Source organism: Zootoca vivipara, chromosome 14 (genome assembly GCF_965207765.1).
Source record: "Zootoca vivipara chromosome 14, rZooViv2.hap1.1, whole genome shotgun sequence".
NCBI lineage: Eukaryota > Metazoa > Chordata > Lepidosauria > Squamata > Lacertidae > Zootoca > Zootoca vivipara.
The window spans coordinates 28,646,662-28,668,776 of record NC_142597.1 but is presented as its reverse complement, the minus strand read 5'-3'; positions in this window follow the sequence as shown (position 1 = coordinate 28,668,776).

Here is a 22,115-nt window from a genome sequence, read left to right as displayed (position 1 = left end):
ATGGGTTTTCACTTTCACATTTAACTGTATGGAAGGCATTCTGAATTGGGCAGTGTATGGGTGATGTCAGTACTTGGAAGCGATCCCCACTGTTCGATGGGCCGCAATCCTCGTTAGGTGTCCTCAGGGCTGCAGCATCAATCTCCCATTGCTATTTAGTTTGGCCTCCTACTTAAACGTTTTATCAAGGACACATTAGGCTTTGAGCAGATAAAAAATAATTATTATACTGTGGAACAATACATCAATGGAAAACAAGCAGCTCTCTGCAGTTTATTTCATTACTGGTTGAGCCGAGGCACCAGATAAACCAGAGTTTGGCACCGCTGCCAACTCCTCTGTCTGCCTTATGGGAATGAAAACCCTTTCTGCAGGATTAGCCAGTGAATGAAAAGGACTCGCTTGTTTCTCCTGCTCGGGGTGTGAACCTGTCTGCCTCAAATTCTCCTTGAATAGGGTGGAAGAATCTGCATTCGCCATGTAAGGCCTGCAGACCCCACTCACAAAAGGAGAGGCTTGAATGAGAGGCAGAGAAAGGGAGCCTCCAAACGGGTGAGTGGCAAAAGAGAATCACTCCTCCTTTGAGATTCTTTAAAGTTTCCTGCTCCAGCAAGGACCTGCTTGCATTTCATCCTAGGACATGGAGTGGTCTGCTAATTAGGCTGCATCCTTGCTAGGCTCTTTGATAACCTTGTGCACTTTCCTTTTCAGCCCACCAGGACGAGGAGGGATTTGTTTTCCCACTTTGCAGTGAGGGAAGCCCTGAGTCACTCTCCCACAGCCGCACAATGAGTCAGCAGACACACGGTGACTCAGCAGCAGCTCCAACAGAGACGTGGCAAGCACATGAATGGACCCTGTGTGCAGTTCCGGTCGCCTCAATGCAAAAAGTTGCTGTGCTGGAAAAGGTTCAGAAAAGGGCAGCCAAAACGGTCACAGGGATGGAGCAACAGGGATGGAGAAGGGTTGCCGCATCCGATGCTTTTTTAGTTCAGAGTAAAAGGCACGTAAGAGGCAATGTGATAGGAATTTATAAAATTATGCACTGCATGGAGAAAAGCTTTTCTACCTCTCTCATGACACTAGAACGAAACTGAATGTTGGAAGATTCAGGACAGAGAAAAGGAAGGCCCTCTTCATGCAGTGCTGTGGAACTGTGGAACTCCCTCCTGCAGGAGGCAGTGGCGGCCACCAACCTAGATGGCTTCAAAAGAGGATTAGGCAAATTCATGGAGGAAAGAGCTATGGCAGGGGGTCCCCAAACTTACCCGGCTTTGGGGGAGCAGACGTGGGGGCGCAGGAGCACGCGGCTGTGCGCGCCCATGCTCATGCGCAAACGCTATTTCTGGCACATGACCTGGAAAGCGCCGAAAATAGCTTGTGCACATGTGCAGAAGCCTCCTCTGACCTGGAAGTACACCGGAAATGACGCTTGCGCGTGCGCACAAGCTATTTCCATTGCTTTTCCAGGTCGGAAGTCGGTAAGCTGCACCGCACCATGCCGGTAAGAGCAGGTGGTGGCGGCGAGGGTCCCGGGGGGCGCATAAAAGAGCCTGGGGGCCGTATGTGGCCCCCGGGCCGTAGTCTGGGGCAGGGCTGTCTCAAGCAGGTCGGGCACCCTGGCGCCGTGGCGCGGAGATCACTCCGGCGCCCCCCGCCCTGGTGGGCGGGCGCAGCGCAGCGCCCACCTGCCGGCCTGGTGCCCTGGCACCCCACGCCGCTGAGACTACCCCTAGAGCCGGGCCTGGTCTGAGGACTGCTGAGCTATGGTACTGATGTCTGCAGGCTGTGATGGCTATGCTTTGCCACCACATGTGGAAGCAGCAATGCTTTTAAATCCCAGTTGCTGGAAACTGCGGAAAGGGAGGGTGCTGTTGTGCTTGGGTCCTGCTTGTGGGTTTTCCTTGTGGGGGGGGGCATCTGGTTGGCCACTGTGGGAACAAGATGCTGGACTAGATGGGCCATTGGCCTGGTCCAGCAGGCTCTTTTTTCATTCTTGTTTCCCACTAAGGAGATCCATGCAGTGCAAGATCCCAGGGGCATCTCCAAGCACTGTCCCTGGCTGCATCAGGAGGAGCAGTGGACAGGAAGTGGGTGCACACCTGAGCCCACATGCTGTCTGTCTGCACTAGAGGTTCTGAACTTAAGATCTTATAGGGACCCACCACTTTCAATGTCAATGTGCATTACTTGGAAACATGGCAAGCCAGCCTTGTTGCATTGGAGAGCCCTTCTGCCTATCCTGTTGAGTGGGACCCTGAGCATCTGCCCCAGAGTCCTGCATGGGACTGAGCCTGGTGTCGGGCAACCTTAAGATAACACAACATCCAGAGATGACTTTTCTTTTCTTTTCTTTTTTACACAATAGGGACTAGAATCTTTGTTAGGAGACTGATGCAGAGGCTTGTAACACTGCAACCAGGTTTCCACAGCCTGGCACCCTCCAGCTGCAACTCTTATCTGGTTGGGCTGATGGTAGTCGTCATCAAAACAGCTGGAGGGCAGCAGGTTGGGGAAGGGTAGCCTAAACAACCAAACACGAAGAGAAGAAAGCAGGACGGTTGGGGTGGGGGGGAAGAGGAATGCAAGCATGGATAGCGGCAGAAACGGAAAGTTCACAGGCCAATAAACAAAGGAAATGAACTGTGGGAAATGGGCTAAGAAAGAGCTAAAGGAAATCTGCACAGCAGCACCCCAGAGAGAGAAAGAGGCTGCTGGGTCTTCAGACTCCAGCTGTGGCAGCACAAGTTGTGCAGAGCCGATGGAGGAGGCTGCTCATCATCTGCCTTTCCTCTTGTGCTTCCACTGGGAATGGCTGCTCATGATGTAGAAATGACCCCAGGACACTTCTTGGCGCTTCCTTTCCGACCGGAGTCTCTCCGGGATGCTCAGCCATCTGGCTGTTTGTTGCAGTTGGAGCATCCATGGGAAAGCAGCGTACGGTACTTGGGATCTGTCTGTCTGTCTGTCTGTCTGTCTGTCTGTCTGTCTGTCTATGTCTGTCTGTCAGAAGATCACAGAGCAGTTCACAACATAAAAGCGCATCATGAGAATGCAAAATACATAATAAAACAAGGACAAGGACAAACCAGTAACCCTGCTCCCACAAACACATTTAAAAGCAGGGCTTTTTTCCAGCCAGAACTCAATTCCGGCACCTCTCAGGTGGGAGCCATTGCCGTTCTAAGAGAACGAGGGAGGTGTTCATGGTGAGTTCCAGCACCTCTTTTTCTAGAAAAATAGCACTGTAAAAGGTCATTAATCAGCCAAAGGCCCTGGTTATAGAGAAATGTTTCCACCTGGTGCCTAAAGACTGTATTGTGGAAACCTACACTAGGAAAATGTGTATACTGTATTACTTGAAATGGTCACTAAAAAGCTGAAGAAGTTGCATGAGGACTTCTTTTTCTTTTTTTAAAGGAATTCACAAACTGAGGTGGAAATGTGGAGGGCTCATTTGAAAACACAGAGAGAAACCCAAAGGGACAGCTCCACCCACCCTGTCCTGCACTACCTGATCACTGGGGAGAAATGACTGCTCACACCTGACTGGTCAATGTGCAGAGGTGGCGCTGGGCTCTGTTCTACACGGGGCATGTGAATGATGACAAATTTCCCATGGCAAAGGCTAATGCAGATGGACACGGCCTGATTAAGTAATTGTGGTTTCCTCTAACACTATTAACAGCTTCCAGATGCTGCTATAAAGGGCCTCAGATGTGCTCCTGGGCAGTGCAGCCTGACCTGAACATCCGTGTATATTGGATGGGGAAAGGAAAACATCCTGCTCATTTGCGGCGCTGAATTCCACCTCCAGGCAGTGGAGGCTGGTCAATTCGGGCAAATGAGGCAGTGTCCCACCAGTTCCAGTCTACCTTTGGCCAGCCCACACCTGCCTGCCTTCTTGCCCACAACCAGTCCTAGCTGCCAGCTTCCTCCTCTGTCTCAGAGTCGCCTTTGTAGAGCTCAGGGGGTACTCATCAGATTTTGTTTGGACTACGATTCCCATCAGCCCTTGCCAGCACGGCTGATTGTAAGGGATGGTGAGGGCTGCATTCAAAACATCTGGAGGGCACCGTGTTGGGGAAGGACCTGGTACTTTTTAAAAGTGGAAAAGCTAGGGGTTGAACCCGGGAACTTTTATATGCAGTGTTTGTACTCTACTGCAATGCTGTGCAACCTAATATAAGCAGCCTTAATATCTGATATATAGGCCAGGCTATAGAATGCCCCACCCTATCACTGATAAACCGGCCAATGCACACCTGTGATTGAATGATGAGGTTCCAGAGCACAGCATAAGTTTCAAATGCAATTGAATCCCAGGGAATTTCCTTGCATTGCTACTATAATGAAGCTAAAAATTAAATGCAGGCCCCGTTATAAGAACACCTTTTTGTAATGTGAATGGAGCTGCAAAACTGTTCCACTGTGTGGTTAGCTCCCAAACCACACTAGTCACGAGGGAAAAGTAAGAAGACCCTTTGCTGGGTCAGGCCAAGGGGGACCCATCCAGTCTAGCACCCTGCTCTCACAGGGGCCAACCAGAGTCCCCATGGGAAGCGCGCAAGCAGGAGCAGAGCATAAGAACAGTGCATTCTGCCCAACTCTTATCATAGATTGCACACATCACATGGGTACGGGAGTGAGAGACACACTACTGTGCAGCCCAGGGGATCTGCACTGGAACACATTACCCGGGTGGCATTGGATCTGACCACAAGGGTGCAGTTTTTCCAATAATAACTATGCCACAAAATTAATGTGCAAACTAGGTTAGGGGAGTGGCAGGGTGGTGGTGGTGGAAATGAACAGAACATCAGAATGCATGTGTTTATTTATTGTGTTGTCAACCTTTAGAAGACATCTGAAGGCAGCCCTGTATAGCAAAGGGGTTTTTTTATGCTTAATGCTTTATTATGTGTTTATATATTTTGGAGGCTGCCCAGAGTGGCTGAGGTAGGATTGGCATATGTCTGGAATTTTCTGTACATATCTGGAATACTGCACAGTTGGAAGCAGTGTCTGGGCAGAATTCGCTGAAATGTCCAGGAAAATCCGGACGTATGGAAACCTATGTGGGCAGTGTCGTTTTGGCGACTTTCCTTAAAAAATAGCTCAATAACCCTCTCTCTCTCAGCATGCGAATTTGCCCAAAAATCTCAACAACTTTGGAATTAAAAAAAAAGGCCGGGGCAACCCAGTCAGATGGGCAGGTTCTTCTTCTTCTTCTTCTTCTTCTTCTTCTTCTTCTTCTTCTTCTTCTTCTTCTTCTTCTTCTTCTTCTTCCCATCTTCTGCCAATGAGCTTAAGGTAGCATAAATAGTTCCTCCTCTATCTTCAGAGAAGTTGGCCAAGTTGACTGTGAGTTGGCCAAGCTTCGTAACTGAGTAGGGATTTTAACCCGGTTCCCCGTGCTCCTGGTCCAACATCCTAAAACCACAATCTCTCACTAACTCTCATGATAAAGCCTTAGAAAAATGAATCTGATATAAGTCAAGTACCTATTCCTCAGCATTACAGATGGAGAATGTTTTCACAATTCAGGTTTCGAAGATGGACCATTGGTCTCTGATGCTGCTTTCCTTTACCATTACACGACAGGGTCAAAAAACACCTCTGCCAGCACCCAAATCTCTTCTGTTGATACACTGCCACCTGGTGGTCCTTTCTAAGCCTGAGAAGCAAAGTCCATTTATTTGTGTTCTTGGGTGATGTGCTTCTTAGACAGGCATAGGCAAACTCGGCCCTCCAGATGTTTTGGGACTACAACTCCCACCATCCCCAGCCACCAGGACCAGTGGCCAGGGATGATGGGAGTTGTAGTCCCAAAACATCTGGAGGACCGAGTTTGCCTATGCCTGTTCTAAGACATGATTTCCTTTGTTTTCCAGGCCAGGGAGCTCATCTCGTCAGCCCCTAAACAGCCTATGGCACCTGGTATTCCTAAGTGGTTCCCTATCCAGGTACTAACCAGGTCTGACCCTGCTTAGCTTCAGAGGAGATCAGATGTGTTCAGGATCGTAGGGTGTGTTCAGGGTAGTTTGGAGATGCCACCCTAGGGCAAGAGCCCCTTGATCTGAGCTCAGAAGTGGACTGCAGCTGACGTACCGTAGCTCTTTCAACACCAGCAAGAGTTATGTCTCCAACAAATGGCCTTAGATCCTTGCAGGAGAAGGATAATAGCATGCTGATGAATCATCCTCTCTGTATTTATAGAAAACAGTATTTATAGGGAACAGTCAATTAGAGGCAAACTTGCAGCAGTGTGTTAGCAGCTAAGAGGACTTAGTGATCCAGCCTGATCTTGCTTTGCTAAACAGGGTTGGGGAGAAATGGCTGCTTGTTTTGTTTTGTTTGTTTTGTTTTAGGATTGCTGTTATGAACGCAACATTATTATTATTTTTTTAAAGAAACTGCATTGCTGTTTGACCCTTAAACCAGCAGAGGGAGCTGTGGCTCTATCCTCTGCTGCAGAAGCAGTTGGCGAGCACAGCTGGAATCACTGCTGGGGGCTCACTGAAATGGCACCCTGCTCTGGAAATCCAGGCAAAGAAGAGGAGGAGGAGGAGGAGGAGGAGGAGGAGGAGGAGGAGGAGGAGGAGGAGGAGGAGGAGGAGGAAGAAGAAGAAGAAGAAGAAGAAGAAGAAGAAGAAGAAGAAGAAGAAGAAGAAGAAGAAGAAGAAGAAGAAGAAGAATGCCTGGGAACAAAAGAAGCTGCCTTGTACAAATCCAGACCACAGGTCCATCTCACAGAATAGAAGAATCATAGAGTTGGAAGGGGCCCTGAGGGCCAGCCCCCTGCGATGCAGGGATACGCAGCTCTCCCTAGCTCGGTATTACTTACTCTGGGATGCGGGTGTCGCTGTGGTCTAAACCACTGAGCCTCTTGGGCTTGCCGATAGGAAGGTCAGCGGTTCGAATTCCCATTGCTCTGTCCTAGCTCCTGCCAACCTACCAGTTCGAAAGCATCCCAGTGCAAGTAGATAAATAGGTACCACTGCGGCGGGTAGGTAAACGGTGTTTTCCTGCACTCTGGTTTCCGTCATGGTGTTTCGTTGTGCCCAAAGTGGTTTTAGTCCTGCTGGCCACATGACCCGGAAAGCTGTCTGTGGACAAATGCCGGCTCCCTCAGCCTGAAAGCAAGATGAGCACTGCAACCCGATAATTGCCTTTGACTGGACTTAACCATCCAGGGGTCCTTTACCTTTACTTTTACCTTTAATTGCTTACCTTGAATGGCATCAGCTTTCCAGGCTTTGGGCGGGAGTCTTTCCCAATCTCAATTGAGCCCAGAACCTTCTGCATACAAAGCAAGTGATCCACAAACTCCCCCAGTGCCCAATTTTCTCCATGAACAGGTGGTGGCATGGCAATAAATTCTGAAGCCCAGAAACTCATGGCAGCCACCATAGCCATAACCCCAAGGAAACTTATTGTTAATTATCAATTTTATATATTGACCCTTCAACAAGAGACCACAGCTTACAGCAGGCATCCCCAAACTGTGGCCCTCCAGATGTTTTGGCCTACAACTCCCATGATCCCTAGCTAACAGGACCAGTGGTCAGGGATGATGGGAATTGTAGTCCAAAACATCTGGAGGGCTGAAGTTTGGGGATGCCTGGCTTACAGCATAAAACACAAAATGCATCATATAATAATAGTAAGGGGGGAGAGAATAAAAAAATGCATGCAGCGGTGTTGAATCTGTCTGTCTACCTGCCTGTCCCCCCCAAAAGTAGCAGTGCATAATGCCCATTTTATTAGTATCAGTGAGCAGACAGTCATAGGGTCATGAGCTGGGAGAGGGTGGAAAGGGTCAACATGGGATGGGTGGCAAAGTGACGTTTAAAGTGATGTTGGCGTTCACTCAAGCTTAGAATCATGGATCTTGCCGTTCAACAGTCTTGCTCGAATTCTGGTGACATGACAATAGAACCAGAGAAGTTTATGGAAGGAAGCTTTTCTTTTTTCTATTTATACTTTTCAAGTTTATACATTTCACTAGTTTTATACATTTCACTAATTTTACAATCATTTTGACATTTCAAAACTTGACTTCCTTCCCCGTCTTTCTGCAGTTCCTTAAATTTATTTTTAAAATCTTCTGCATATCCAAATTAACTTAATTTACTCATTTATTCATCTTCTTTAAATATACACTCTTATAAAACTTCAGGTTTTATAATCTTGCCAGTGTTTTTATCTGTTTATAATTTATCTGTAAATATTCAATAAAACATTTCCATTCTTTTGGTGTGTGTTTTTTAAAGTTATCTTGATTTCTTATTCTTCAGGTAAGTTTCACCATTTCTGCATATTCCATAAGTTTTTGTATTCATTCTTCCTTTGCTGGGACTTCTGCCTCTTTCCATTTTGGCAAATTGATGGGCTCGGCGTGCGCACCTTCCATTGCCAACATATACATGATAGATTTTGAAAAAAAAGCACATCTTGAGTGACTCCAACCCATTTAAATCACATATTCTTCATTATTACCGTTATATTGATGATCTTTTCATGATTGTGGAAGACCGCCACTTGGCCGGGGACTTTGTCCAATGGATTAATACCCGAGACCCACATATTCATTTATCAAGCAACATTCACGATGTACAAGTCAACTTCTTAGACACCACAGTATTTCGAGACAACCATCAACTCCTCAAAGTACGTGTCTTTCACAAACCTACAGACCGCAACTCCATGCTTCATGCATTCTCTTTCCATCCACCCCATTTAATTAAGAACCTTCCGTACGGCCAATATTTACGACTAAAAAGAAACTCGTCATTACACCAAGACTTTGACTTCTCTGCTAGGAAGATGACTGCTTCCCTTGTCCAACGTGGATACTCACAGAAAAGACTGAGTGAAGCGTTAAGAAGAACGGAAAAGATAAACAGGCAAGATTTATTCAAATCACGTCCAGACAAGATGAATAATAGTCGCATCACTTCCACTTTACAGTACACATCCCGCACACCGGAGATTAAAGCCATCATCTACAAACACTGGCATTTACTGTCCAACATTCCTGGATGTCAAAAACCACCTCTTTTTGGACTTAAAAAAACACAATCGTTTAAAGATCTTTTGGTGAAATCAGATATTCTCCCAAAAACTACAACGAGAGAAGATTTTCCCCTAGGTAACTTCAAATGTGGGAGATGCAATGTATGCAAATATTCCTTACAGGTAAAGGAGTTCTTTGACCAACACTCCAAGTTTAAGTTCACCATCAAACATTTTAGCAACTGTAACACAAAAAACTGCATATATGCATGGATCTGCCCTTGCCAAAAAATGTACATTGGAAAATGCTCTAGACCCATCAAACTTAGAATAAGTGAACACCGCTCCAGAATCCGTAATCACATTTTGGAGGCGCCACTAGTTGAACACTATACTCAACACAAACATACAGAAGATGACTTCTCATTCTTTGTAATCTGGACATTGCCGCAAACCCGCCTTCAACGTATGAACATTGACAGACTCCTTCTCCAACAGGAGTCCAAATTTATTCATCTTTTCAACACTTTACATCCAGGGGGCTTGAACAATAGTCTAGACTTCACATCATTCCTATAATCGAATTTGTACTTTGAAACAACATTGAACCTAGTTATGTCCATATGCCTTTAAATTATCTCAACACTTTTAGTACGCCTAAATGCAATACTGTCTCTTTAATTTTGTTGCAACCTCGTTTCCTCTATCATTTAAGTGCTGCAAACAATTTGAGTTAGCAAAGCAAACATACTTGGTACACTTAGACCTGAGAAACCTCGGTAAGCTACCTTTGTTTTTTACAAGTATTATAACTCTGTTTGTAGAAAACTACAAGTATTCCTGTAACAAGGATTATTATATTTTGTAAGAGGATTTCTTATTTAAGTTTAGACAAGCCTTTTGTACGTTACAAGCAGTTTAAATCTTTATTGAGAAAGCAGACTATAAGGTTGAAGTTATGTTGATCACTCACAGATATATCAGTAATGTTTATTTGAATACAGTCTGTCCTTTTTATTTGTTAAAACTTTATATCTAAAGAGTTGAATAATTTCTCATTACAAAGATTTATGTTAACTTTTACATTCCAGCTGATGAAGAATCATCGAAACAGGGCCTTGTCCTGATGTTGATGTTCACTGGAAGTTATCCTGAATAAAACTTTGTGAAGATTTTTTGAAATTATCCTTTCTTTCCATTTTGGGGCAAGTAACATTCTTGCTGCTGTAGTAGCATACACAAATAAGTTTCTATACATTTTAGGTAGTTGTGTTCCTATAGTTCCCAAATGAAAAGCTTTTGGTTTTGGAAGGAAGCTTTCCTGTCCCTCTCTCCATCGCAATCATCAGTGACTCTCAACAAGCCCCTCGGGAGGTCATGGGGTCCTCCTGGTTTGCAGGTTGGTGGGAAGGGGGAGAAGTGACCCAAATTGAGAGGTCCCCATGGATTGTTTATTCTGCGAACTTGGCCAGCAATGCTCCACCAACTCTATAACCAGTTTATCTAGGCAGGGTCCTTTTTCTCCCTCCCTCCCTCTTTTCTTCATTTTCTCTCTCTCTCTGCATCAGTTGGCCAACAGAGCTGATCCATAAGAACATGGGTAGGCAAACTAAGGCCCGGGGGCAGGATCCGGCCCAATCACCTTCTAAATCTGGCCCGTGGACGGTCCGGGAATCAGCGTGTTTTTACATGAGTAGAATGTGTGCTTTTATTTAAAAATGCATCTCTGGGTTATTTGTGGGGCATAGGAATTCATTCATTATATTTTTTTTCAAAATATAGTCCGCCCCCCCAAAGGTCTGAGGGACAGTGGACTGAAAAAGCTTGCTGACCCCTGCTTAAGAACATCAGAAGAGCCTGCTGCTATCAGGCCAATGGCCCACTTATTCCAGCATCCTGTTCCCACAGTGGCCAACCAGATACCTGTGGGAAACCCGCAAGCAGGATTTGAGCCCCAGAGCCTTCTCCCCTCCTGCGGTTTCCAACAACTGGCATCCAGAAGCGTCACTGCCTCCATCAAGTCGCTCCTCGCCTTAAATGTAATGGAAACATTTACTAACGAATTAGTCCTCATTGCAGCCATTACGAGGAAATGCTTAATTCGTGGTAGCCACCAGATAACTGGGTTTAATTAATAAATCTGGGTGGCGTCTCCTAAACCACAGGAAGGGATTACAGGAGTTAATGCAACTGTCTGCTGGTCTTCTCTGGAAGAATTTGGCCGCCTGCTTTTAAACATGAAAAAGTGTGCAAATGGGGGGTGGGGAGGATGGGGAGAGAGCAGGGCAATTGGTTACAAAAACACAGGATGTCCTTTGGGATGTTTGAATTTAGGCTGCATGGGTTCTAGGCATGGGAAGGTCAGATTCCCTGCAATTTTACTAAAAGCTCATCATGATGACCTATTTATTAAGCATGCATCCTGATTTCCTTGCGCAAAGCTTGCTCAGAGGTTAGGTTATATCCAGTTTTCATGGAGCATTTGTTCTGATTTGTTTGCAGGGTGTTTATACCCCTTCGTGTTAACCACTCATTCATCTCTCACTTTTCAATGCCTTTCCCTGACACTTTCCTAACTGCAGACGGTCCATTTCTCTTTAAAGGGGGATTTATTGTCTCAGACCTACAGAGCCCTTTAGTCCACCTTAACTTTGTAAACCTAAAGTTCTGGGGTGTGCTTCAATCCCTCCTGCAAAATAGGGACAGTCAAGAAGAACACCCCCCCAGGTGTCTCTAATATCTTATAGCTACATTTCTATTTTATTGGCGCTTTCGAAATGGGATCAGCAGGAGGTCCTCTCCTGCAGAGCTGGGTATGTAATGGGAGAGACTTTTGTTTTAATTTATTAGTTCAATGTCATATTTACTGCATGGTAATAAGTGGCGACTTGCATGAGATGGTGATTCTTTTCTTGCTTGGTTAATGAATCAGAAACCACCAGCATCCATTGCCTGAAGATCAAAGCAGTTTGTTGTGTTGTTGCCCATTCATCAGATGTTGACGCTCCATATTCCAGAAGATTGCACGCCTGCGTTCATGGCAAAGGTGTGCTGTGTAAAAGTACACAGATCTCTTGCTCGCTGCTTTGAGTCTCCTGCCATCTTTTTTTCTTTTTTGCATAACTATCATCACTGCTGAATATGTAGCAAAGAAACCATCGCACGTAAAAAAGTATAGAGAGGATGTAGTGAAACACACACACACACTTAAAAGACAGCCATCCCCAAATCTATGAGAATGATCCTTGGAAGCCCTAACTATTACCAGGAACTACTGGCGGCAAACATTCCAATAGTGCGCTATATTGTATTGTGAATAGAACATCTCAAACGTAGCCCTCGCTGCACCAACTCAAGGCAGAATAGGTTGTGATCTAGTCGCATAGCAACCCAGAGCTATGAAGGGCAGCCAAGAAAGTAATATTTCAAGAGCAGGAGGTTGCTGAGCACCCTTCCCTCTTTCTCTCCTGGCATTGTTATCGCCCACTGCAATTCATTTGCAACCTTTTTACTTCCCAGCTCACCGTCAAATGCAGAGTTCCATCGCGCCGCCATTTCCCCTGCTTTTCCTATTATAGCTGCCTATTTTCTGGGACCGTGGGTGATCATTGTTTTGCTTGGGAGATCAATTAAGTAAAGCTGTGCAGGCCAATCTTGCAGAAGTTTCATCCGGAATAAGTTCTGCTGAGCTCAAGGTGTGGGTATGTTGGGAGGAGGGTGTTACTGGTATTTGCAAGTAAGTATGTGCACATATGTGTGAACGTGCAAACACAGGGAGCTGCCAAGGGCTGAGTTTGGCCTTTGGCCCATCTAGCTCAATTCCATCTGCTCTGACTGGTAGAGGCAGTCTCTCTCTCCCAGGCCTGGCTGGAGATGCTGCCAGGGGCTGAAGCAGGCATGGGGATGCAGCACTTGTAAACAATGGAGGTGATTCTTGATCAGCTAAGGCTGATGGGCAAGGCAGGTTTATTTATTTAGGATGCTGCTGACAAGCAGATTCCTGTTCAGAAAGGCACCTTGGATGCGCCACACACAAAAGAAAAAGGCAGATACGATAACATCAGTCCAACAGAATATACAGAGATCAGTGGCAACTGTAGTCAGTATCAGCACTCTGGCATCAGAAACACCCAGTGGTTGGCACCTGACAAATTTCAAGAGGCAGACTGTTCCACAGAGCAGGAGCCACAACACTGAGGACACTCAGGTGTGATTAGCTGTGATTCCTGCTTTGCTAGAATGATGACCCTGGCAGTCCCTTCCAACTCTACAACTCTACGATTACATAAATACAAATTGGGGATGCAAGAATTTATTAAAATGGTCTTTTCTCAAGGAGCTGCCACTTTGAGTAGCAGATTTGGAGGCTTCCAAATGGCCTGTTTATTGAAGATTCATCATGATCCATTTGCAGGGAGACCAGATGGCAATGATTATTTAATGAACATTCATTTTGTCTTGCCTGCTAGGAGGTTAGATGATGATGCATCCAAGCCAGTGTTATCCCGCCTGCTTCCCAGTGCACTCCCCACCACTTTCCTTATCACAAAGAAGCCCACCAGATCTCCTGATCCACTGTCAGTTTCTTAAATGGTTTTTCTTGTATGGTTTCATAAATAATGGGATATTAGGGGTGCCATATTTCAAACAGTGAAAATCCGGACGGAAAAGTTGTTGAGCTTTTATTGCCCGAATTTGTTCAGCTTTTTGGCAACTATGCAAAACAAATAATAGAAACTGAAGTTTTTGAGCTATTTTTAAGGGAAATAATCAAAAATCAACATGGGCTGCCATAAGTCTGGATTTTCCCAGACATTTTAAGCGACATTTTTAGCAATTTCTGCCCAGGCACTGCTTCAGACCACATTATTCCAATAGGTCCAGGAAAACCATATAAATATTTGTAATAAAATAAATAACCATGCAGCTCGAATTTGCCAGTATGCAATTGAATCTCACCCACCCACCCAGATGAAAATAGCAGCAGTCCAGAAGCACCCTTTGTATGCCATGAAAGGATGACAAAGAAGGCTTGGGTTTCAAGAGGACAGGTAGCTTGAAAACAACCCAGGGCTTGCTTGCTTTATATATTTATTTGAAACCCGCCTTTTGCCATCTCGGAAAACATGGCTACAGTATATATTTTGCACGCTGTTCTACGGAGAAAAAGCTTTGGTCCAAGGAGAATGTCAAGGTTACAGAGACCAGAGTTGAACCGAGAAGGAAGGGGATACAAAAGTGAAATGCTGGAGGTTGCTCCTTCCACGCAGGGGGGCTTAGGCAGTTGTTGAGTGCAATTCCCCAAGGGTTAGCTCCACGTAATGCCCCCAAAGCTCCGGGGCTTAACCAATGGCACCAGAGCTCAAATCAGAGACTTTACATCTACATGTGCTTTAATTTCCTAATTATTCTCAGTGACAATTGGATTACTTGTCTTCTCGCTGATAATGAACATTCTTTCTCTGAAAGAGCATGGAGGGGAGAGGATGGGTCACGGCAGGGGCATTGTTAGGGGGTGGCACAGGGAACCCAAGACCCAGGGCTTGGCAGGAGGGTTGTGCTGTGGCACTGGATCTCCTCCCCCTTTGCCCTCCCTTAATTTTTCTTTTTTTGGGGGGGGGTAGTTTTGCTAACAGGAAGGGTGATAAGTGCATTGCAAATCACAGGGCACCTGACATCTTAATCTTCCCATAGGCATCTCTCTACGGTATACATTAGTCATGGGCCTATTTCCTTTGTCCTTTAAGTACAGTGGTGCCTCGCTTAACGAATGCCCTGCTTAACGAAATTTCCGCTTAATGAAAGGTTTTTTTTCAAGCGGAGGTTGCCTCGCTAGACGAATTCATTTTATGAAAAATTAGTCTAGCAAATCGCGGTTTCCCATAGGAATGCATTGAAATTCAATTAATGCGTTCCTATGGGCAAAAAAAAAAAATCAAAAAAATTCAATGCATTCCTATGGGATTCGCTAGACGAATTTTTCGTTATAAGAAAAGACCCGTGGAATGAATTAAATTCGTCTAGCGAGGCACCACTGTACCTGGCAATGCTCTGGTTCATGGGGCAGGATTGATTTTGGATAGAAAGGTTTTTTAAAAAACAACCTGAAGGTATTTTCAGCATGGAATATACTAATTCATAAGAACATAAGGGGAGCCTGGCTTCTGGATCAGGCCAATGGTCTATCTTGCCCAACATCCTGTTCTCACAGTGGCCAACCAGATGGCTGGGGGAACCCCTAAACAAGACCCAAGCACAAGAGCCCTCTTCCCTGCTGTGGTTTCCAGAAGCATTGCTGCCTCCTGCTGTGGGGGCAGAGCATAGTGGCTTGTGGCCATGGATAGCTTGTGGCTTGTGGCCATGGATAGCCCTCTCCTGCTCCATGGAAATTTGCCAATCCTCTTTTAAAGTTGGTGGCCATCAATGGCTCCTGTGGGACCGAGTTCCATAGTTTAACTATAGGCTGTGTGAAGAAGGGTGTTCTTTTCCCTGCCCTGAATCTTCAGGGATGGGGAACCTCAGAGCCGGGAGACAGGTCTTTGTTCTCCTCACACACAAAAAATATCATGCATACACTTTCTCCATACTTAGAATAATTTAATTGTAGAGTTGGAAGGGATCACGAGGGCCATTGAGTCCACCCGCCTGCAATGCAGGAATCTCTTGCCCAATGTGGGGCTGAAACCCACTACCCTGAGACTAAGTCTCACCTGCTCTACCAACTGAGCTATCCACCCCTTACTGGCCCTTGTGTGCTTTCTCCTGGCTGGAATGCAGCCTTAAACTCCGATAATGCTTCTTGCTTGCCTTGAGACGGGTGTGTGAGTGCGTGCAGAGATTAGCCCACTGTTGAAGTCCAAATCCATATTCATTGCTCCTCCTACTTTTGCCTCCATCCCTGCCCATCTGAAGGTCCACAGGTTCACTATCGCTACTGTAGGAACATAAAAGAGCCTTACTGGATCAGGGCCATCTAGTGCCACATCTTGTTCCTCACAGTGTCCCACCAGATGCCCCCAAGGAAAAGCCAAGAAGAAGGACATGAGCATAGCAGCTCTCTTCTTCTGCTTGTCACGGTCTGGTCGGCGGGAGGTAGCAGGCCCGCCTGAGGACATCAGGACTGGGGGCAAGATGGTGGTGTGGAAGCAGGAACAGGGTCTGGATGGTGCAGGGCTGAGGGTCCAGCAGCAGGCAGTCACAGGGTCATAGAATCATAGAGTTGGAAGAGACCACAAGGGCCATCCAGTCCAACCCCCTGCCAAGCAGGAAACACCATCAAAGCATTCCTGACAGATGGCTGTCAAGCCTCTGCTTAAAGACCTCCAAAGAAGGAGACTCCACCACACTTCTTGGCAGCAAATTCCACTGCCAAGGAACCGAAGGTTGGGAAGCAGGGCGTCACGGAGGCGAGGGCCCGAGAGTCAAGGAGCAAGGTGGAGGCGAAGGTCTGGGAGTCGAGGAGCAAGGCGTCGGCAAGGCGAAGGTCCAAGGAGCAGGAGGCCAGATGAAACAAGGCAGGGATCGCATTGCTGTGGCAAAGAGCTGGAGGGAAATGCTGAGCTTTTATCCCTCCCAGCTCTTGCCACCAGGTGCAGTGAGGTATCAAGTGGCCTCACCTGAGTGGCCACTCCTTGCCTCTCCAACACAAGCTGAGGCCTCACCTGAGTGGCCACTCCTTGCTTCTCCAGCACAAGCTGAGGCAGGCCCCAGTCCTGCAAAGCACTACAGGCCCCAGAGCCTGACTCCTGCCCATACTCCTGACACTGCTGTTCTCCAGTGGCTGGTGTTTAGAGGCCTAGTGTCTCTGATCCAGGAGGTGGTAGATCGCCATTGTAGCTGGTAGCCACTGATAGTCTCATCCTCCAGGGTCCTGCCTAATGTCCCTTTCTAAAATGGTGGCCATCACCACATTCTTTAACGGCCAGTTCCATAGTTTCAACTCCGCTAAAGAAAGCAGGAGAAAGCAGGGGGGGTGGGAGAGCTAGAGAAGTCAAGCTCACAGGTGTTGGGATCTGGGAGTCCACCCATGCACTCAGAGGTTGCCTCGGATAGTTTCTCTTGCTTCCACTCGCTCTTGCAACAGCAGAGCCCGTCCAGCCTGCCTCTGGTACAAATTGGTTTGCAAATTAAGATGCCTGTCTAGAAACCAGTTATGAAGACTGATGTCCGATGGTTTTGGTGAGCCTCTCACCGACAGAAGTGGTGGCAGACTGTCAAAGCCACTTAAGCTCCTGGGATGACACCTGCTCACACTCTATGAATAGACGCCTTGTGGAAAGCTAGTGCCGGGCAGGTGTCTCGGCGGATATTAGAGACCTAGACGCTGGTCCCTGGAGCCTGCAGAATGAGCCATTACAAAGCAAATGGAGTCTTTGGGCTGATGGTGCAATGAGAACAGCAACCCCCCCCCTCCGTGTCTCTTGCTCTGGGAGATCTAGACACCCTGTGCTGGGTGCAATGCCAGGCACAGTACACATTCCCACATACTTTCTAGGGACTGTGCACATCCCTAGCTTCACCATTATGAGAAATCCAGCCTTATTGGGCACAAAAGGGTCTGCCTTTCCCTTTGAGGGCACCTCCAGCCCATCCCAGGAAACATAGGTTTGCACAACCGAAGTGGATTAAAATGCCCTGCCATCCCAAGACAACAAATCCATTGTAAAAAAAGAAACTGACTAGGCGCAGGCAGGGCCAAACTTGGCCCTCCAGCTGTTTTGGGACTACAACTCCCATCATCCCTAGCTAACAGGACCAGTGGTCAGGGATGATGGGAACTGTAGTCCCAAAAACAGCTAGAGGGCCAAGTTTGGCCATGCCTGGACTATGGCTACATCGACACCACACGTTTAAAGCACTGCAATACCACTTTAAACAGTCACAGCATCTCCCAAAGAATTCTGGGAGCTGTAGTTTCTTAAGGGTGCTGAGAGTTGTTTTGAGACACCATTCATCTCCCAGAGCTGCAATTCCCAGAATTCCTTGGAAAGAGGGAAACCACAACCAACACAGGATTTAAGCCTGCCTACTGCCCATTTGATGACATCAGGCAAGAAGTTCCCCACCTCTGCATCAGGGTGTTGAGTCTATAAGTCAAGCCTAGTCTCCAGTTTGGAGAAACAAACTCCAGTTTGGTTTCCCTTCTGCACCATTAATTTGGTGCAATGTGTTTCATGACTCCGTTTAGTGAGCCACAAACTGAGCCTGATAATGCCTACCTCCACTTCTTCCATCGAAAGGCTTAATTAATTCCCTGACTCCAGAGCAAGAGTTACATTCTTTCTGACTCACCGTCAGTCATGCAGTTTTCTGAGGTGTCAATTACAGTCGTGTAATTAGATTTCCCTAATGAATGCTGATTTATGGGATGTGCTGCTCGTTTTCCATTTTCTGATGCGATAAGGACTAGAAACCTGCAAGGCAAGCAGGTGGCCCAATTTGGATCTCACTCACCTCAAGTTTAAAAACCGCAAGAAGTCAGACTTAGTCCTATTACGCAGGCAGTGCAGGCAAAATCCAAGCAGTGTCAATGAGGTGCTTTCAAAATGGGTCGCCAGTTTTGCTACAGCCCAGCGGAAGCTCCTTCAAGGCCCAGCCATTGATTGAAAGGAGAAAGTTAAGGAAGTAGTTGAAGTCATCCTATTGAAGTTAACACACCCACTCCATCATTTTGATTCAATGCATGGAAGGTGCAGTGTGAAGGTGGTGGACTCTTGGAAGGTGGTAGGCTCTCCTTCATTGGAGGCTTGTAAACAGAAGTTGGATGGCCACCTGTCAGGGATTCTTGAGCTGTGATTCCTGCATTGTAGAGGGTTATACTTCATGATCTTCGGGGTCCCTTTCAACCCTGTGATTCTATGGTTTCTCATCCTTGCTCTACACTTGGCAGGCAGTGGTTGTTCAGGATCAGGGCCGTCTTAAGCATATCTGGCGCCATGGCACAAAGATCCCTCCGGCGCCCCCCCCTCCAGCAACTCCAAAACAAGGGAGGGGGCGGTGGGAAATGTCCTCTGCCTCCCCCACCGCCCCGATCCCCGGCGTGGCGGTGGCGATCAAGCAGGAAAACCTGCTGGCAGACATGCTCTCTGGCATCGGGATGCCCGAAATGGCAGCTGCGCTGGACTGCCTTTTGCCAGGAAGCAGGAGGACAACGACCGGGAGCAGGGCCATCTTTAGCAGATGCAGAGGCTTGGGAGAGAAGCTGCGCACAGCTTCCATCCTAAGCTTCTGCGGGATTGCTCTCCTCCTGCGGAGGCTTGGGAAGGAAGCTGCACGCCCGCCAGCCATATAGTCAGTGGGGCACAGCTGGTGGGCGTGCAGGGAAAGGGGAGGCTGCTGGCAAAGCCATGCAGCTCCCCCACTCGCTAGGGTGCCCCTGAGAGGCCAGCGCCCTGGCGCAATGAACCACTAAGACCAATGGGAAAGACGGCTCTGTTTAGCATCCCACAAAGAAAGGGGCCTGCCCCAAGATCCGCTACCTAACAATAAACAAGCCTGAAGATGTGAGGGATTGAACCACAGACCTTTTACATGCAAAGCTATTGCTCTTCTCTCTGTGTACTCATTCTGCTACTCATATAAACTGATCCTCATCCTCTGTCTTCAGAACAGGTGAGGTTGGGAGTCCTGTTTCTGGTCATAGCTGCCAAGTTAGAAAAATACGGGATCAGCAGCGCCGGCACCAGAGGCCGCTTCTACGCATGTCCAGACATGCATAGAAGCGAATTCCGGTGCCGGCGGTGCCTGATTTCTGGTGCCCAGACATGGGCAGAGCGGCACCGGAAGAAATCTGGGGGGATTACGGGATATTTCGCCATTCGAGATGACAGCGGGAAGCGGCTTTAAAAACGGGGGTTTCCCGGGAAAACGGGAGACTTGGCAGCTATGTTTCTGGTGCAAGATCTGGTTGATTATGGGAGACGCTGGGAGTCAAGCTTTGCTCTTGCCTGAGATGCATAATAATAATAATAATAATAATAATAATAATAATAATAATAATAACAACAACAACAACAACAACAACAACAATAATACTAATGTTTGTTACCAACATCCACAAGTAACTACAAACATAAACATAAATGCATTGTGAAAGGGTAACTCTCCTGCTCTTGAAATAATGGCCTACCGTATATGGAAACATATGAAACTTTCCCAGGCATGTCTGGGGATATCAGTGATTCTCCCTGGAAATTTCTGCATTAACAACCTGTGTTCTGCTACCGAGGCCTCTCTAGAATCCAAGACATCACCCTGCCCTACCAGATCATTAGAACTACGTGATTATGTTTAATTAGTCAATCAATTAATGCTTGACATTTGCATGCCACTTGCTGGCCACGCTCTCAGGGTGGCTCAGTATTAACGTGTGAGCAACGCAGTGTCTACTCAGAATTTCATCCTATTTGAACCCTGTGGGACTTACTCTGAGGCAGGGACAGGGGAGAAATTCCATTCCATTCCCATTAAAAGCTGAATCCATCAAATTCAGGCTTTCAGTAACAACATGAGAACCAAGCCGTCCTTCAAGATTTGCACTTACCTGAATTTTGCAATATATATTTTGCATATAATATTATGGTGAAATATGCATTCAAAGGAATATATGAGTGGAAACAATGTGCAATAATTCATTATATTAGGGGGAAATGCTTGCAAAAATGTGCACATTGGTCAAAACTGCATATGATTCCCAGCACCCTTAGCAAGCTACGGTTCCCATGATTCTTTCATGCTTTGAAGGTGTGGTGTGAATGTGACCTAATCCCCTTTGCCAAGCTTCTTTCTCCTTTGCAATCTCAGTGTGGACCCTTGTAGAACTCAGCAGGGAGCAGGATGGGGACAAACCTAGAATTACCGTAGTTGATTCTGCCATTGGCTCTTCTGCCACCTATTGTTGACCTCCTGCATTACACTCCACCATTCCTCATGAGCACCAGCCACCATAGGCTGCTGGGACACAACAGCTGGAGAGAGATCCTGCACTCCTATCCTGCTTGTGGGCTTCCCAAAGGCATCTTGTTGGCCACTGTGGGTAACAGGATGCCGAACGAGATGGGCTTCCACCTGTTCACCACTGAACCCTGCCCAGATATTATTTAGGGTGCCAAAAAAACTGCACGAAATTGGACATGCTAGAACTGTAACCACTGACAAACCTGGACCTATTTAGAGAGATGTTTACAGGGTGGTGCACATTTTCCAAAGGGTGTTGCAGGGGAGCTGCTGCATATTCCTGACTAGGCGCCAAGAAAGGGCAGTTTCCTTTTTGGCAGGTGCAAATTAGATTTTTTTCCCCCCTCGCACTGTGAAAGAGGTAAGGAGTTACAGCAAGAAAAACAAACAAGAACGCAAATGCTTTCATAGAGATTTGGAAATTAGGCTGTACAAAGAGGATCTGTTGTCAAGGATAAACACGACTGCCACATCAGCCCTCAATGTGAACAGTATTGGCTAAGAAAGGTGTTTTCGTGAACAACTTAACGTAAGATAGCACAGATTGCTCCTTTGTTTCCCTTTCCCACTGGCTCTCACCATCTTGCTTAAGGTGTGTGGAGCAAATAGAGCTGTTGATTCTGCAACAATCAGAACCCTGGAGGCTACCAAGCCCAGCCATATCCATACTCTTTGGCCATGAGTGGGGTTGTTGAGCTCCAGCTCCCATCAAGCCCAGCCAGGAAGGAAGAAGGGAGCTATAGCCCAACAAAATCTGGAGGACCGCAGTTCAGCCATCACTACCGTCGACCTTTAGACCTCCGTAGAGGAATATACAACCCAAGACACAGGGAGAGGACATTGGTGACAGCAGCTACAGCAGGCCAAGGTATTCACCTGACTTTGCTGCTTGTATTACGAGCAGATTTTGCTAAGTTGGTTACTGAATCACCCATTGGTCATGCTCTTCTCTGTTTCATGCACACTACAGTGGTACCTCGGTTTATGAACACAATTGGTTCCGGAAGTCTGTTCATAAACTGAAGCGAACTTTCCCATTGAAAGTAATGGAAAGTGGATTAATCCGTTCCAGACGGGTCCGCAGAGTACTCAACCTGAAGCGTACTTAACCCGAAGCATGGGTGTAATTGGTTCCGGAAGTC